Consider the following 17,447-nt stretch of genomic DNA (forward strand, 5'->3'; position numbering starts at 1 on the left):
CTCCCTCCCTGTCCGTCTCTGTCTCTCTCTCCCTCTCTGCTACTCTCCGTCTTTCTCAGACTCTTCTCTATCTCCCTCCTTCTGTTTCTCTTCCCCTCTCTTTCTCTTCCTCTCTTCTTCTCTTTCCCTCTCCCTCCTTCTCCCTCTTCTCTTTCTCTCTTCTCCCTTATTCTCTCCTTTTTTCTCCTTCTCTCTCGAGCAGAGAGGGGTACTGGACCCGGCTGCAGCTGCAGTGGTCGTGTGTTCCCCTTCACTCCAATTTCTCATACTGTTTTTGATCCTGCTGTGGCTCCATTGTGTTCAGGAGGAGGGGGGTTTCACCATGCCACCATGACACAGCTGCCTGTGGCCTGTCCCAAACACAGACACACTCACACATACGCACGCAAGCACGCACACACAAATTCTCGGTAAGTTAGTAACTGTTCTACCTCCTACCTCCCCTTCTTTGTCTCTTTATTTCCTTAAAAGGGCTTATTGAAGAGCTGAGGGGAATTCTGTGAGTGAGTGTGTGTGTGTGTGTGTGTGTGTGTGTGTGTGTGTGTGTGTGTGTGTGTGTGTGTGTGTGTGTGTGTGTGTGTGTGTGTGTGTGTGTGTGTGTGTGTGTGTGTGTGTGTGTGTGTGTGTGTGTGTGTGCCCTCAAAAGGGCTTACCGAATACAGGCCTGAGAGCTGAGGGGAACTGTGTGTGTGTGTGTGTGTGTATGTGTGTGTGTGTGAGAGAGAGAGAGAGAGTAAAGGTGTGTGTGTGTGCGTGTGCCCTTAAAAGGGCCTGCTGAAAACAGGTCTCAGAGGGGAGGTGTGTGTGTGTGTGTTTATGTCTGTGAAAAACCGGTTTTCTGTAACAGCAAGTCCTCACTGTTCAGCCTCAGTTTACAAAAACATATTTATTTTCTTCTTTTACTTAAAGTTCATCATAACGTCTTTCATGTGGTTTAAGTTCAGCCTATTTTTAACATAAAGGCTGACAGATGGCTGACTCCATTGTCCACTAAAAAGAAAACATGGCCCAATAGCGCCCTTCTCTGCCCTCCCAGAGAAACTGCAGCAGCTGCTTTGTTTGGACTTATGCTTGAACCCACAAAAAATGTTTAAGGTTGTTTTTATTTTTAAATGAAGTAAAATCACAGACATTGAGTAACATTGAAAACATTTAAATATTGTTCTGAAAAATATATCAGACGTGACTGTTGACACATTTGCAATTGGAACCATCTGATTAAACAAAATATGTTAAAACTTCACGTGAACAACACATTAAAGTTACTGGCACAATTCATAGAGCCTCGTGTTGAATGTAAACAGTTCCAAGCCTGTGAATGTTTCATTTAGGTTAACTCCAGCTTGACAGTGTGCATATATGTGCTGAGGAATTGGGTGTGAGCCTAAGGCTAAAATAACACAGTCCTTTAGAGAATAACTGCGTGTTTATAGTGCTCCTTTTGTGTGTAAAATGTGTCTATTTCTCTCTGTCTGCTGCACTGTCCCTTTAAACTTTAAAGTCCACACAATAACCCTGGATGGGGGGTGGGGGGGGGTCTGTTTTGGCAGGACGTTGGTCTGGTGATTGCTAGCCCCTGTGTAGCTGGTTTCTTGGGGTAGGGGGGTGGGGGTTGGGGGGGGGCAGCTGAAAGAGATCCTTTATCCTGTTTGCTGAAAGAAAGCAGGATGAAAATGGACCCCGGCCAGCAGCAGCTGGGAATCAGGAAATGTCGGACTCTGGAACAGATGGCAGGGTGGGGACGGGAAGAGGGGGAGTGGGGGGAAGCGGGGGAGGAGCTGGGCAGAGGGGAGGGCTTAGGGGCGTGGTTTCAAACCTGCTCACTTGCGCACATCTGGTGTCTGTAAGCTGTAACTGCAGGACTGATTTTTTTTTTTATTTTACTCATAGTTAGGGAAACTGTAAAAAGTGTAGATCAGGGTTAAAAAAATAGACAACTACACAATCTTTCCACTAATAAGGCTTGATTATGATTAAGTGATTATGATTAATATGCTTGGTAACATTAGTGAGGAGCCCACTGTTCATTGCAGTGCGCCTCATGCAGTAGCACTCAGATGAAAGAGACTAAGCTACTCTATTTTTTTTTTTTTTATTAGAGCAAATAGACTAAGCTACTCTAAATCTTTTTAATTAGAGCAAAGATGATGAACTACTCTAAATCATTTTAATAAAGTCAAAGAGACTGAGCTACTTTAAACTATTTCATTTAGAGCAGAGAGACGACACTACTTTAAACCATTCCAGTTGGAGAAAAGAGACTGCACTACTCTAAATCTTTTTAATTAGAGCAAAGAGACTGAGTCACTCTAAGTAATTTTCATTAAAATAAAAAAGTGATTTATTTTAAATCACCTTAATTAGAACAAAGAGACAGAGTTATTTTAAATAATTTTTATGAGAGAGATGGGAAGTCTATTTTAATGTTAAAACAACATATTTTGTTATAACTAAAATTATTTTATGTGATGTACACAAAGGTCCAAGTAAAAATTTAAAAGTCAGGCCAAAACTATCTGTAACTCACCAGTTATTATTTTAGTATGTAGATATGTAGATATGTATATATGTAGAATGGTTACTTCAGGTGCGCTGTGGTAATATCTGTCTACATTTCTGCCTGCTGCAGATCATTTAAAATAAGACTTCAAGTTCCTGTTCTGCATTCCACCTTCCACCTTTAACAATAACCTACTTGGACATGAACACAATGTTAAGCAGAAATGAATTATCTGTTCACTTTCCACACTGTGAAAACCTTTCCCTATGTCATGTGCTTTAGGGCCAGCAGGGGGTGCAAGTGACTAAGGAAAGGCAGAATCCAGTCTCAGGATCTGGTTTCAGTTACAAGAGCCGAGTCCTCAGAACGAACAAACAAAGCTTTGGAACTCTGAGAATGTCTCATACGTCTGTGGAATTTCCTGTAGAGAGCTTAGACTTAAGGCTGAAAGTCAAAGGGCATGCAAAATCAAAATGTTCCATGTGTCTGTATCAATCTTTAATGCTGTTCAGTGAGGAAACATTCTGTGTTTAGCCTTTTTGTTCTGGAAGGAGATGCCTGTAGGTGAAGAAGAAGAAGACTAAATTGATTCCTTTCACTTACTTTCCAGTCATTCATGTGACCTTGAGTACAAGCCCAGTAATGGAACACTTAATTTTATAGCAGTTACACATATTGCAAATACTAACACACAACACACAATGCAAACACTGACACACTTCAACGTGCTTAAAATATGGACACACTACAAACACTGCAAATACTGACACACTATAGACACATTATGTCAAGACACACTGTATACACAAACAAAATGGTCATACAGGTTCTATCTCTGTTAAATGTATTCACTGCTGCTGCAGGGACAAACAGGTTGACCAAAAAAAAAAAAAAAAACTTTCGCTTCCATTGACTCCCTCCCATCTCACACACAAATACACACATAACTCTGCGTATCTCTCTCCTTGTCTTTCACATACACACACACAGAGACACACACTCTCTCTGTATCTGTTTCACTCTTGTGAGAAGCTGCAGCTCTGCTCTGCTTATCTGTCATTTGGCCTTGAAATTCTTCACATTTTGGCCTCCCTGGTTAAGACTGCAGACTAAACTGAGGGGGATACAGCAGTGTGGCGCCTCCCCTCTCTCTCTCCTAAAATTTTCCACTCCTGAGCACTTCCTGCTCATCCATGTCCAGCTCCTGAGGTCTGAGGAATGTGTTCATGCCCAGGCAGTCTGACACTCTCTCCTGCCTGCTTCAGTCTCCTCACATTCTCCCTCCCCACTCAGCCTGTAGCCCTAACCCTTCACACAGCCAGAAACCCTGACCCTAAACTAACCCTCCTCTTGGCCAGTAACCCTAACCCTCCACACAGCCAGGAACCCTATCTCTAAACTAATCCACTCAGCTAGTAACCCTAATGTAATCCTCCATTCAGGCAGCAGTTTTTAACTCCAACCCCCCCAAACTGACTGATATACAGCACACAATGGTGTATAAACACAGAGGACATTTGTACCTGCATTTATCAATAAGACACACTGCTGAAAGGAACCAGCTGATAACTTTAGATCATACAGACTCACCCTGCACAGCTCTGCCTCCCTCCCCCACTAACCCTTGAACTCATTTTCCTCATAAACATATACATTTACTTTGGAACAATCACACCCATCCTATGAAGAAGAGCTTTCACGTGTTCCCCAAAAAACTGTTCAGGATTGATCTGTTTAATTTAAGTTGGCTTGAAAAAGCTAACTTACTGTTGTTATTGTTCATGCTACTACCATGCCAGGTTTTTTCAAGTCAACTTGAAGTCTGTCCGTAAACTGTCTTTTCTAATTGTTTGCTGTATTGTTAAATTGTTTGACTGTGTGTATCTGAGGGTCCTCTGTTCACCATTTTCCATCTCATCAATGAACAGATTTACTTCAGCCAGTGAGAGCAGGTTTGTCACGTTCTGTGTAAATGGTTATTTAGCCCTACCTGGTTAATTAGCAATCAATAGGTGTGTGACTGCTGGTAAGAAGTGAGGATTTTTGTGAGCAGTTTGGCTGTGGCCGGACTCTGGTCGCTTTCTCCATTTTGGGTTGATTTTTAAAATAAATTATATTATATCTGCAAAATTGTACTCCTTTTTTTCATGTGAGAGGCATTTTCCAGCTTCTTTACAACCCTCTTTTACAACAACCACATCACCTGAATGCAGTGCATGTGGGGCTATGGATAGTTATCATGTTTTAGTGCAGTATATGCATAATATAGTATTATAGTTAATATAAACTAATAAAAATATGTTGTGACTGGAGGTGATCCAGACAGGAGGGGATTCATCGCAGTAAATCAGTGATGACCACGCTGGTCAGGGCAAACCATGTCTGTGTACAGTATGTCTGCACAGTGGGGAATCTGTCATTCCCAGCAGTGTGGAGCTCTGAGCTGCAGGTGGCTGTGTGGCTAATTAAACACAGATTCACAGGTCTCAGGAACGGGAAGCACAGAAAATAGAGATTCTCTTGCTGCTACCTTTCTCTCGGAGAAAACGACAGTGCCTGGATGCTGTACAGCTGTGAATACTGAGTTCATAATAGCACCCGCAAGAGGCCCCAGGACACTTGGGGGGAGGGGGGGGCAAAGAAGAGTGGGAAGGAAAAAACAACCTGACTAAAAAACAGCTCATGGAAAAAAGGAGGCAGCGAGTCTGATTCATGGGCAGGGAGGGCTCTCACACACATAAACATCTACTGCTAAGCACTGGGTGGGACTATCATCCAATTCAGTCTATGCCTGGGTCCTAGGTAAGACTATTGACAAACTCAATCTACCACAAACTGAGATGCACAAACATCAGAATGTAAAAAAAACTCTCCCCTTGTCATTATGTATCCAGATATATGGGACTGAGGCAGCAAATGTTTGGTGTTTTGAATGATTAAAGGTTCCAGCTATGCCTCCACTCACCTCTGACAGGGAAAGAGCAGAGTGGAATTAAAGCATGAAGTACAGCACTCCATACTCCTCAGAGTAGCAGCATCTATAATTCATACAGGAAATTCATAACTTATTGCTCTGTTAGCAGGTTGTCCTGTTCTGACAGCTTATAAGCACACAGAGAGAGCTGTGTCACCATGGTCACCCACATCTGGCTCCATGGGTTACTCCTGCCCTGCATAGAGACTCTGGGTATAAAAAATGCTAAACTCATTTTGAGAGGAAATGAGTGTGTGTCAAGCTTCCATCATGAGGGCTGGAGCTTCATTCTGTTCCAGCTCACACACATCTGAGTAGCTGGACTGACCCGTGCCTAAAAACACTACCATTCATGGGTATTCTAACATCACAGCTTGGCTTCAGAATAAAAAAAGGAAGGACTGTAAAAAACACACAGTTAATCCCTTGTTAGTGTTTGAAAGAGACCGAATGTTTTAAGGCCTTAAAACTAGCCAACTCTGTACAGCTCATCTCAGGATTTTATCCATTTTATCCTGTTTTATCCTAGAAGTCAAGAGAATTTCTAAAAATGACGTTAACAGACGTGATTATAATTAACTGCACTGACACTGTACTCACTGTTGAGGGTTTTGTCCTGAGATCAGGGTGCAGCTGCAACCAGCACTTCCCTTCTTACCACACGGCCTCACCCGTTGTGCCCCCTGCTAAAACTGTGCCACCTTTCTTTTACTTACAGACCAAAACCAGAGTGGCCTTCCTACCCATGCATCAGGCTGGAAACAGAAAGAAGAGGAGCAGGGGATAAGGCTACAGCCGAGCAAGCAGGAGAAACGCAGCCTGCAAAATGGAAGAATGGAAAGTCAGCACTAACAAATGAAAGAGTGCATTGGGGGCAGGGGGGTTCTGCCACACATCAGCAGAGTAACTTCTGCCAGCAGCCATCATGTATTTTTAATAATAATAATAAAAAAAAACAAATTAAAAATTCAACACACCTGTAAATGGACAATATGAAAGTACAGAGACTTTACACTGCAGTAACCTGCAGGCATGCCAAAACAACACTGACAGAAAGAGAGAGGTAGCGCGAGAGAGGGAGAGGGAGAGGGGGAGAGAGAGAGAGAGAGAGAGAGAGAGAGAGAGAGAGAGAGGGGAACAAACTGAATTTTGACTATTACCACAAGTTAAAAAAAATTCAATTCATACAATAAACTTACTACTAAATTAAATCGAACCATCAAGGGTGACCCACATCCAAAAGACACAGCGGTTCATTAAAATACAGCAGTGAAATATTAGTTGTCATCTACACAGAGAAAGTTACAAATTCAACAACATTTCATTGGCATCTATGACTCTGCAGAAGAAATCCCCCAAAACTGCATACAGAGATAATATCAGCCTCATGGTCAGTAAGCTCACAGTAGGCAAACTCAATTTATAGGCAAGCAGCAACCAAACCCAGCATCATCTGCAGGGGCTGAATAGTCCCAGACCTGAGGAGCCTGTTCTTTCAGGTCTTCAAAATTACCAGCTTGGCCTGAACAGACAAATAATTCACTATTTGTCTGTAACAAGCTTTCCTTGTCTGTGATTAGACATACTTCGGTCCCAAAATGAAAGCTCATTAGTGAAATCATGCTCCAACTGATGAAATCAAAGTAAGAAAACAAAGAGAATCATATAATTTTCTGCAGCAGACAAAAAGATGTACCACTGTTTCAGCCTGTTTACAGAACAGACATTCACTCCCTACTTCTGGATCTAGGTGTGCTGTGTGTCTGTTTGTAGCTACGGCTCCATGGACAATCCTCTGCTGCAGACCAGCTGTACATTTCTCCATAGGAGGCTTATTCAATGACCTCCAGTGTCCCTCAAAAGAGGTGCCTAGCCCAAACAACTCAGCCCACATAGATACCTTTAGCCCCATTAAAGAGGTCACATGTGAAACCTTCACATAGACCCTGTACAATAGCCAGCTACCTAGTGCTTTCCTGAAAGGAAGGGAGGGGGTGGGTACTGCGGTCGAGTTTTAAGGGCCAGAGTTAACAGTAGATTCACATTTAATGAATGAAGAAGTAAGAAATTAAAAATTCAAAAGATTTCAAAACTGAGGGAATCGAGGAATACAAGCACGCTCTTGTTTAACTGAGCTCTGTATCTGGATGGTGATGGCTCTCTCCTGACGACAGTAAGGGAGGTAAGGGTTAATCTCAGTCATACTGCAGGTTGGGGGGGGGGGGGCACACACGCCATTTACATCTTAAACCCCTTGAGACACGAGTGTGGGGCCTAATCGGCTTCCCCCACAGCAGCCAAGCCCATAAAAGGCTACGCCACACTCCATCTCCATGGCAACATGACAGCATGACCCTCTGCTGTGTGAAGCACAACAAAGAAAAGCACTGTGGTGGACCCCTCATCTCTCCTAAGCCCTCAAAAGACCACTGGCACAGCCTAAACTTAACCTGCATATGCATGCGTGCATTAGCATATCCTTAACTCTCAATATCTACACATACTAAACACTTTCCCTGGGGTTCATTTTTTTAAAAGAACTGATCCCAGGTCAGTGAAGACAGGTCCTTTTGGCCTTCAGGTATAGCTAATGTCGATGTGGGTGTGGTGCATTCCTGCTGTTAGCCTTCCTCATAGACAGAACAGAAGCCAGGCAGCACTCAGGACTGCAAGCACTGAAGCTGAAATTATCAGGCCTCAATCTTATAATGTTTTATTAAGCACCTTTCACTCAAAACATCCTGCATGTTTTTTACAGAAATGCAAAAGGCTTGTCCTGTGAAAAATGTTGCCTCCGCGCTCCTTACTGGTGATTGGCTCAATTCAAATTAGCAGCTGTTGCGGGTGCATTTTAGTGAAATTAGGTGCAGGGAGAGGAGCAAACACAGAAATGTACTTTAGTGTATGTAAACCCCACCCCCTGAGGAATGTATTTTAATTACCCCAGAGCGTATGGAGTCATGACTTCAGTACCATTCACAGCTCACATCATAACAGCCATCAGGCAATCAAACATTGACAGAGACCTGCCCATCAGCTTTGAAACCATGGTAACACAGCTCACCTTGGAGACACAGAGAGGAGAGCTATACTCTCAGTCCACAAAGTCCCTAAGACCAGTCCAGTGCACACACACCCATAAAAAGGCACATTTTCATAAACGCACACTGACAGCACAAGAAAGGCAATAACCCAAACTGTGATGGATGATATGTAAAGTAAACAGAGGGTGTCTGTAAACCAAATACAATGTGTTATAATGTGTGAATCTGCAAGGGGATGGGAAGGAATGTATCTGTCTGTGTGAGAGAGTGTATGTATGACAAGGAGTGTGTCTGTGAGAGAAAGTGTGTGTGAGTGCGTGTGTGAGACAGTATGTGTGAGAGAGCATGTGTGGGAAGATGTGAATGTGAGTGTGTGAGAGAACGAGTGTGTGTGTGTGTGGGAACGTGTGTGTGGAGAGGGGTGTGTGTGGGAAGAAATGCATGTGTGTGTGAGAATGTGTCTATGTATGTGTGTGAGAGAGTGTTTGGGAAGGAGTTTATACATGTTAAGGAGTGTATGTGTGTTGAAAGAGTGTGTGTGTGTGGGAAGGAGTGTATGTGTCTACCAAATGAGAGCAATGTAATGTGTGTGAGAGTGTGTGTGACACCATGTGAGAGCCAATTTGTGCAAAAGAATATAGGAGGCAGGTTTGCTTTGTTGAGTGCTTGCTCAGTCTGTGTGAAGTGTTTAACTTGGCTTCATTATGATATCAATATTTTTAACACCCAATCTATTCATACTTTATTGGGTTTATTTGACAGGGAGAGTGCACATAAATCAACATTTTGTAATCGTGCTACAATCAACCTACAAGTCTAGTCTTGTGGTGAGTTATAGTATGTATGTGTGAGGAGCTTCCCATTTTGTGCTGATATTTATTTTGGCACTGTATGTTTATGGGATAGAGTAATGTAATAAGAAGAGTTTTTTTTTTTTTTTTTTTTTTTTTTACTACTAAGGGTGTTTTGAAAGTATGTAAATAAATCTTTGCATATAGGGACAGGGATGCAAGGCATATTTTACGTTAACATCAAGCCAGCTAGTTATTTCATTTAGCTCGCTGACTGGAGATGAAATAAAATGGCTATCAAGGAAGAGTAACCCGTTGACCTTACTTTGCTAGCTACCTGGCTAGCAATCTTAGTGAATTATTTTTTGCTTTTTTGCTGAGTAGCAAGAAAGATCAACTTCAGTCAATATTCAGTGTCTTCAGTGTCCAGCTAACAAGCAGATGAAAAAGGGATAAATGAAATACCACCAGCAAAAAAGTGTAATGCGTTGCCCACATTATCGTCTAGCTATCTACGTAGCTGGCTAGCAAGTGAACTATCAGGTTCATGGTATAGGTATCTCTTCAGTCAATCTGCACTGATTGATGTGAGTAACCGGCAAGCTTCCTAAGGAGCTGGCTGAAAATGAAATCGGTTCGCTCACAGGCAAGAGTTATCGTCAGGCTTATTTTCTAGCAAGCAATCACAGAGTTAAGTCAGTTTGCAGCGTTGTAAATTGTATCAGTAGCTACCTATAAAATAGGGGTCGGGAACCCATGGCTCTTTCGTTGACTGCATATGGCTCGTGGACAAATTTGAACTGAGATTTTTTTAGTACAATATCAAAACCGCAGACAAATCTCCCTCCTTTTTGTCAGTTAACCTAGCTAGCTAGCTTACGTACTAGCTAGAGAGCTCATAAAAACATGTCCAACAGAAAAAAAGATCAGGACTACTGTTCGTTTTAGGCCGAGTGGACAAACGAGTTTGCCTTAGTGGAGAGAGCTGGGACTGCGGTATTTTTAATAAGCAATAATAGAATAGCATGGATGAAACGGTCACATGTAAAGCGGCACTTTGATACGCACCATGCTGCATTTGCATCGAAATATCCAGCTGGGGAGAGTAGGAAAAAAGCATGTGAAGAGCTCCAGCGGAAAGCACAGGCCGGGCCGGTCAGCAGCAACTCCGTGAATGGGCCAAGCAACTTGATGGGAACTCGATTAGCTTTGCTGGTGCTTTGGCAATCGTGAGGAATGGGAAGCCATTCACAGATGGCGAGTATGCCAAAACATTCATGCTTGATGTGGCTAAAGAGCTGTTCGATGACTTCCCAAATAAAGACAAGATAATCAAAAGAACAAAAGACATGCCACTGTCAGGAAGAACCATTCACGATCGTAGCATCACGATGGCAAATCAAGTGGAGGAAACACAAATAAAGGACATAAACACAGGTACATACTTTTCTCTCGCCTTGGATGAGTCTACTGACGGTAGCCATTTATCTCAGCTCAATATAATTGCGATGTATGCTGCCGGTGACACATTGCGTGAGGAAAGTCTTGCTGTTTTGCCAATGAAAGGATCAACAAGAGGGGACGATTTCATGGATTTCACCAAAGAAAAGAATTTACCAATGGATAAACTTATTTCTGTATGTACTAATGGTGCTCACTGTATGTTGGGGGAAAAACAAAGGATTTGTGACACTTCTACGTGAACATGAGAAGAGACCCATCCTAAATTTTCATTGCAACCTGCATCAGGAGGCACTCTGTGCTCAAACATGTGGCGAGCAACTTGGCGAGGTGATGTCACTGGTTATTCGTGTAGTCAACTTTATTGTTGCCCAAGCTTTAAATGATCACCAGTTTAAAGCACTGTTAGACGAAGTTGGGAATAATTATCCCGGTCTGCTTTTGCACAGCAATGTGCGTTGGTTGTCAAGGGGGGAAGTTCTCAGCTGTGAAGTTCTGTGTCTCGTGGACATCACTGGGCATCTAAACCAGCTCAATGTGAAAATGCAAGGCATCAGAAAAACAGTCTTGTTCCTTCAGCAGGCAGTGTTTGCATTTGAAAGCAACTCTTAATCAGGGACATTGAAACCGGTCCTCTTCTGCACTTTGAAAAGCTGCGAGAATTCAGAGATGCATGCTTAGCAAGTGACCCCACTCAACATTTTGATCTCCAGCAGCTAGCTGGCTTCATTTCCGATCTCCTGATGTTGTTCACATCACGTTTTGGAGAATTTCGTGAGCATACTGCTCTTTTCAAATTCATCACCCATCCACACGAGTGTGCATCCCCGGGTCTCCATTGGAGATTTTGAGGTGGAAGTTGCTGTCCTGAAGGCATCCAACATGTGGGTGAGTAAGTTCAAGTCATTGAATGGGGAGTTGGAAAGTCTGGCGAGTGAACGCAAGTGGACAGAAATGAAAAAACTTCAGCCTGAAGACGAACTGATTCTCAAAACCTGGAATGAGCTTACCACACAATGTAGTGCATCAGTATTGTGGTACTGACCGTGTTTGGCTCCACGTATGCATGCGAGCAGTCTTTTTCACATCTGAAGAACTGATGGAAGCCTCAACGCCTGCATGAAGTTTAACCCCACGAAGTATGAACCAGACTACAAGGCCATCAGCAAAACCATGCAGCACCAGAAGTTGCATTAATGGTAAGAAGTGTTCAATTTATTATTGGTTAGCCTATAATGTGACAACAATAATACTTAATAACAATCCAATTATACCCTAATGTAGCATAATAGTAAAAATGTAGGCCTAACATTAAAAATAGACACATCAAATTGTATCACCTATTACATGGCTCTCAAAGAAAAAAAATCTAAAAATATTTGGTATTTATGGCTCTCCCAGCTAAAAAGGTTCCTGGCCCCTGCCTATAAAGTTTGATAAATGAGTAGCTAGCAACTGGTTGAAAATAAAACAAGTCTATAATTATACTAATTCCAGGACTTATCAGACACATCGCAATGTTATACCCAGTCTGTCCTATTTTGAAGCGGGACTCTGAGCAATGTCATTATTAGGATATCTCACACTTCACCCCTAAACAAGCCTAACAAATATCTGAACCAATTGTTTTTAAAAGACTGATAATTATCATAGAGTATCTCTCGGACTACACCTCCTAGATGCATGTCAACGGAAGAGGCCATAGTTTTAAAATTAATGTACAGCATGAAAATCCCACCTCCCACAGACCACAAAGTAGGATTTTGGGTGCCAATTACAGATTACTTTGTCTTTTAAAATGGTGTATTACTCTCTACAAAACCGAAGACCTGCCCCAACTAGCTAGCTAGTTAGCTACCTAGCACAAAAGGTTACCTAGAGTTTAGAGAGTAGCTACCTTAGCTGTGTAGTCAGTGATACAGCCAGAGAGTTAACTAGTTGGGTAGCATGATGAAAAACTGAAAATGAGAGGTTATCCTGATAGTCGGTTACCCACCTTGGCTACAAGGCCCACTGTCTGAAAATACAATTTGCTGGTTACCTTGCAACTAGCTGACCACTTCAACGCAGACACTGTAGCTGGCCCCGAACAGCAAGTTAGCGGGATACTAGCTACCCACAGGAAAACTGAAGAGATGAAAAATATGAAAATAAAGAAGTGAAAAGGCCTAAATTTGGACATTTCATGTGGGGTTGTAAGAGACTATCCAAATTCAGCATGTTTAAATGAGATGAGGATGGTACAGCAGTTAACAATATACAGTAAGTCCCGATTTTGTAGGGGCTTTGTGTCGGTATTGTATAGGCCAATAGCTGGAAGTATTCCTCACTGACAGACCTCCATCGTGAAACACAGTGTCCATTTCGGCTCCATGTGTAGACACCACACATCCCTTTGGTAGCAGTATAGCCATAGTGGCAACCCTTAATGCCCAGTCCTCTTTTGCTCAGTGAAGTAACCCTCAGGATCCAGTAACCCTACACCAGCAGCAGGGAAAAGAGTGGTGGATCTCGAGGGCTCCCTCTGCTGTATAGGTGATGACCTTCCTACACGTGAAACTTGTGATATCAACCTCCTTTTCAGCGCCCATTTAAATGTCCCCGGTCTGAATGTCCATATCCTTTTTAATGGTCTGCACCATTGGCTTAGGTGTAACTCAGAACTTATTTCTGCATTGTCTCTCCGTCTCAGGGTAGAAACCATCACATTTTTTAAACTGCACTCTCGGGTCAGGATTGTGTGAATCATTAATGGGCCAATACTGCCATCTAGTGTTCATAATTAGAATGATTGCAAGAAGCCAAGGTTTTTCATTTTTGTATCTGCACAGTGTATAATATTTATTTGAAATATATGTAAATCTACAGTATAGTATCAACAGGTAGACTCGTGCTTCACAGAAATATAGCATTATATTATTATACATCTTATGTATACGGTGCACCTCAAACCATTGTATTTCATTATTATCCTTGCGCAGATGCTCTGATTCAAATGAGATGAGAAACTGTGTTTGAGAAACTGAGGTCTGAGCTCATGGAACATATCAGAGAGAATATGGATGCGTCTGGGGTGTCTTTACCGCAGTATCAATTTGACTGTCATTTGGTAAATAAATCCCTTCTTCCCCATCTGAATTGTATGGGGTGAATTCAGTTGGAAGTTGTGTGTCACTAATGTCATTAATTGGGTCTATCCATTTCGGAATAGATGATGCAGCTTGATTTAACCAAATCCTAGTTATTTGCTTCATGGCTGTCAGCCTTTAAATTCTAAATATGTACTTGTCAGCTTCAGGATGGATTTTTTAGTGGCATCACCCCTAAAATAACAGTGGCTATAATTGCAGAATTCTGCTAATAGTTTGAATATCCCCTCTCCAGATGCTCCTGATGCTTAGACTCCCCACAGTTTCTCCTGCATGATAAGGAAGTGAGTCAGTTTTCATTTCTATCACACTTTCATTAAAAAATACTTACACACAATAAATGAAGCTTTTTGATTTTTAAGCTAAGGGCAGGGGTTAGGGTTAGGGTCTGCCCAATGAATAATTGTAAAATATAAACAAAGCTCTCAAATTGATAATAAAACACTGTCAGACAGTTTTTATGAGATCATGTGGTAGTATTACCAATGGAATATTTGATAGGAACTCAAACCCATGCCACTGGCATGCTATATAACATGCTGTAGTAGAGGGTCTAAATGTGCCATATAACATGGTTTAATAGGGTCTAAGTGTGACATTGCCCCCTGTGGCATCCCTTGGCTTGTGGGGTTTAGCCAAGTCTTGGCTCTGACCTCCCCTTTATAGACAGTGACTGTAAAGTACAGGAAAACCCCAGAGAACACAGGCATATCATATGCCATTCGATAGATAATTCAAATACCAAAACTATAGTTTATCATGGAATGTATAAACACTCCACCTTCCTCCCTACAAATACAGAAATACATTACTCCTTTGGCAGGGTAAGTATCGGAGGTCAAGATATGCTGATTGGGGAAAAGGTAGAGAAGAATCTTGTTGTTTCCATGCTTTTTCTTTGAGTAAAGAAAAAGCACAATTCTGATGGTCAGTTTGCTTGAATGTGTAATAAATTAGTATTTACCATAAACACTAAACTGCCCTAAAAAGCCATACTTTAAATTGATTAAACATTGTAATACAATTTCCCTCAATTACAACAGCAAGCTAGGTTAAAACAGTAGCTCTGTAATAATAAGCAAAGTGTGACACTGTTCAAAACAAAAAAATTCTGTTGTACCCAGGTGAGTTGCTTAAATGTTAGCTAGTTCTGTTACAGTGTACCTTCCAAATGGATGCATTACAGCATGTAGCTGAGAACCATTGCTCCCACAATGCCTCCACAATAATTTAATAATTTGAGATTTAAAACTGCCCATTGATGTTATTATATTACCTTCTACAGTTGTCAAAGACATCAGAGCCTTTCTCAGAAATGGGACCCTTTTCCAATGCCTTACCCATGATCCTTTTCCAGAGCGGTTCTAGCTATAATTCTCTAGTGTTCCCCATTGAAATTTATAAGAACATTTTCAGTGGCACTGTAGGCAGTGGCTGTGGAAGAGAAAATGAACATGCTGGTCCCACTTGTCCTCTCCTTGCACGTGACATGGAAGCCAATGAGCCTCTTACCTCATGCAGTGAAAATGCAATCACTTCAGATCTTTGGAGTGCAGTGAGTAAGTTGGTTTTCAGTCAGCGGCTCATCAGCTTGGAGAGAAACTTTCTGAAGCAAAGCAGGTAGGAGGCATTTACAGAGAGTCAGATAAAGGATGTTGTATAGCTTTTCAGTAAACTCAGTAAACAGAGTAAATGGACTAATTTTGGGATTGTTTCACACAAATTGAAAAAGATAATTTGCAAGATGCAATAAATACTCTATATACATATATAAAGTACATACACATACACTATATGGCCAAAAGTATGTGGACACCCCTCCTAATTATTAAGTTCAGGTGTTTCAGCCACACCGATTGTTAACAGGTGCATAAAATCAAGCACATAGCCATGCAATCTCCATAGACAAACCTTGGAAGTAGAATGGGTCGTACTGGAAAGCTCAGTGACTTTAAACATGGCACTGTCATAGGATGCCATCTTTGCCACAGGTCAGTTCGTGAAATTTCTGCCCAGCTAGATCTGCCCTGGTTAACTGTAAGTGCTATTATTGTCAAGTGGAAGCGTCTACGAGCAACAACAGCTCAACCATGAGGTGGTAGACCATGCAAACTTACAGAGCGGGGCCACCGAGTGCTGAAGCACGTAGCACATAAAAAACGCCTATCCTCTGTTGAATCACTCACTACAGAGTTCCAAACTGTCTCTGGCTGCAACATCAGCACAAGAACTGTGCATTGGGAGCTTCATGAAATGGGTTTCCATGGCTGAGCAGCTGCACACAAGCCCAACATCACTATGCGCAATGCCAAGCGATGGCTGGAGTGGTGCAAAGCACGCCGCCACTGGACTCTGGAGCAGTGGAAATGCATTCTCATCACGCTTCACTATCTGGCAGTCTGATGGATGAATCTGGGTTTGGCGGATGCCAAGAGAATGCACCAGTGCACAGTGCCTACTGTAAAGTTTGGTGGAGGAAGGACAATGGTCTGGGGCTGTTTTTCAGGGTTTGGGCTAGGCCCCTTCGTTCCAGTGAAGGGTAGCATTAATGCTACAGCATACAAAGACATTTTAGACAATTGTACGCTTCCAACTTTGTGGCAACAGTTTGGAGAAGGCCCCTTTCTGTTCTAGCATGACTGAGCCCCTGAGCACAAAGCAATGTCCATGAAGACATGGTTTGACGAATTTGGTGTGGAGGAGCTCCAGTGGCCTGCACAGAGCCCTGACCTCAACCCCATTTGAACACCTTTGGGATGAATTAGAACGCTGATTGCAAGCCAGGCCTTCTTGTCCAACATCAGTGCCCGACCTCACAAATGCTCTTTTGGCTGAATGGACACAATTCCCACAGACAGACTCCAAAATCTTGTGGAAAGCCTTCTCAGAAGAGTGGAGGCTCTTATAGCTGCAAAGGGGGGGGGGGGGCAACTCCATATTAATGTCCATGGTTTTGGAACGGGATGTCATATAGGTGTGATGGACAGGTGTCCACATACTTTTTGTATACATTTTGGCCATATAGTGTATATATGTAGGCCACGGTTAATAAGGTGTATAAAACACAGAGACTTATAAAAAGCATGTTGGAGTAGCTTTTGGAAATACTTTTTAATATTTTGAAATTGATCTTATGGACATGTCAGACATAGCAGGTAACACTGGAATGTGTTTAACCCTGGAAAAACCCTGAAATGCAGTTGTGATTTCAACAGTCTATAAAAAACTAGACACACAAATATATAATGACATGACAACAAATTAAAGCTTTCTTTTCTTTGTTTCTTTCTTTCACATTAAATCCTCTCCCCTGTAGCTGTATCACCGAGTCTACTGTAAACTGAACACATGAACTGCACTAATGTCTGTCCTTATGTACTTTCATACAGGGCAGACTACATTACATTAATGTCATTTAGCATACTCTGCTATCTACAGTGACTTACATAGGTTACAATTTTTCACAATGTTATCCATTTATACAGTTTAAATTTATACAGATTATATGAAACACAGACAGATTAGGCA

This window comes from Megalops cyprinoides, chromosome 3 (genome assembly GCF_013368585.1).
Source record: "Megalops cyprinoides isolate fMegCyp1 chromosome 3, fMegCyp1.pri, whole genome shotgun sequence".
In the NCBI taxonomy this organism is placed as follows: domain Eukaryota; kingdom Metazoa; phylum Chordata; class Actinopteri; order Elopiformes; family Megalopidae; genus Megalops; species Megalops cyprinoides.